The sequence below is a fragment of the Octopus bimaculoides genome, chromosome 9 (assembly GCF_001194135.2).
Source record: "Octopus bimaculoides isolate UCB-OBI-ISO-001 chromosome 9, ASM119413v2, whole genome shotgun sequence".
Lineage (NCBI taxonomy): Eukaryota > Metazoa > Mollusca > Cephalopoda > Octopoda > Octopodidae > Octopus > Octopus bimaculoides.
In genome coordinates this window covers 59,114,045-59,116,389 of record NC_068989.1, presented here as the reverse complement: position 1 = coordinate 59,116,389, position 2,345 = coordinate 59,114,045, and positions in this window count along the sequence as shown.

Below are 2,345 nucleotides of genomic sequence, written 5' to 3'. Positions count from 1 at the left end.
ATGTATATATATATAATGTATATAAATATATATATATATATATATATATATATTCATTTTCATTTTATCTAGTTTCAGCTCATAAGCTGTGGCCATGCTGGGGCACCGCCATTTAGTGTTGCTTCACAATTTTACTTCACGAATTTTACTTCAGGAATTGACATTTGGTGCATGAGAGAGTTTGATGCAGCTGCTCTCATCTGCACCTCCTGCCGTGAAGCTGGTTCATCTGGGACACCTGACAGGAAGAGGTCCAGCCTCATCTTGAAGACACCTACATCCACCACATGCAGGTCTCTGAGGTCCTCCGGGAGGATATACATATATATATACTTATATATATATAGTGTATAGAGTGAGATATATATATATACGTATATTTTATAATTAGTTATATATGCATGTGTGTGCACAAATTTATATCGTTGGAACGATGGATGGATATTATTTAAAGATCAGAATTGAGGAATTATTAACACTTTAACTGTTACTACATTAAGAAGGAAGTGCATTGGTGTTGACATAATCCATAGTTTGTCTGATAAAATATCTACCAAAGACCTCTTCAGATTTTTGGTGTTCAAATCTGACCAAGGTCAGAATTAATGCTAATTATTCTGAGATGGATAAAAGGATAAAAGACCTGTCAAGTACTGATGTTAATTTAATATACTTCACGTCAAACCAAAAATCTCTGTTGTACAGCTTCTGCGAAATTGTTGCTTTACAAAAGAATGAAATGTGCATGAAAGTTCCTTCAAGGAGACGTTATGCTATGGTAGATTGGATTTACCTTACGGAAAATAACAGAGATAACTGAATATTGGCAGTTAAAGAACAACTTTGAGCATGGAAATGTATATTACGCAAAAATTTATCAAGAACAGATTCATGTAAAAAAAGATAACATAAAATTATCTAATAGTTACAGAAATTTGTAAAATGATTACTTTCAAGTTCTTAGAAATCCCTGTATGAAGATGGAGCAAGAGCGATTCTGGCTAGTGCGGGGAATCAATAATATTAATGACACCACTAAGTTGTCAGTTTTAATCATCTCCTTTATAGTTAAATACATGAATGTATGTATATATATACATATATATAATTATTTATATATATATATATATATATATATATACACGCATACGTACATGAGTGTATATAAATATGTACGTATACAATGTTACAGGTATCTAGGGATTGGTGAAAACATATCTTACAATGTAAAAAAACACGTGTTACTAAAGCATATTACAGGCGAATAAAGAAAATTTAGACATCAGAATTCTCTGCATTTAATAAAACAATGGCCCACAAGGCGGCAAAAGCCTTTGAATGTCGCATTACATCCCTTCGGCAACATCTTTTAACCACCAAATGTTGAAGTGCATCCCTTGACCAAGTTTGCATACATGAGGCTGATAACATTATAAGACTTGGAAGGCAGCTCCTTGAGCAACACTCTTTGTCTGATAATCTAGAACACATTCCCAAAGAAGTCGCATGACTCTACTGCAACGTATCATCAGATGAAAAGAAGAGCCTATATGAGCAGATGATTATGTATGGATATGTTAGAAGAAAGCTCCGAGATGATAGTAACATTGATCATCAAAGCAGTTTATCATGGATTAGTAGCTGGATTACTACCTATCACTTTGAAGGGTATGCGTTTGCGATCCAGGAACAAGAAATATCAACCAAGTACCTGATGCACAAAAGGGACAGAGATTCAGGAAAAGCAGTAAAATGTGACCACCGATGCAGACTTTGTAGTGTTAACACCGAAGATATCAACCGCATCATAAGCAGTTGCCCGAAAATGTCCTTACGGTATTATCTACCGATGAGACATGTTGTAGCTTGGACACTCTATGATGAAATACGTCGGAAGGATAACGCCGAGAACAAAGAAATAAGAACCCACAGTATGGTAGAAGCCGTAGCCATCCATAGTAAAAAGGAGTACTTGTGGAATGTCCCAGTGAAGACCTCAATAAAATGTAAGCACAACAGACGTGATATAATGATTTGGAACAGAGAAGAGAAACTGTGCACAGTTGTGGAAATTAGCTGCCCAGCGGATGTTAACATAAAGCTGAAGATAAGCTGAACTATTGATAAATCTGCAGATACTCTATCCAGATTACAAGTTCAGGTTTATACCTGTAAATATTGGGGTCTTGAGCTATGTAACACACTGCCTAAATACCAATCTTGAGAAATTAGGCTTCTCAAAATCAGAACGGAAAAAGCTAATTCGAAGACTACAGATCCAATCCATCAGTGGAACTGTAAAAATCTGTAAAACTTTCCAGACGTTTATCATTTAGATATATATA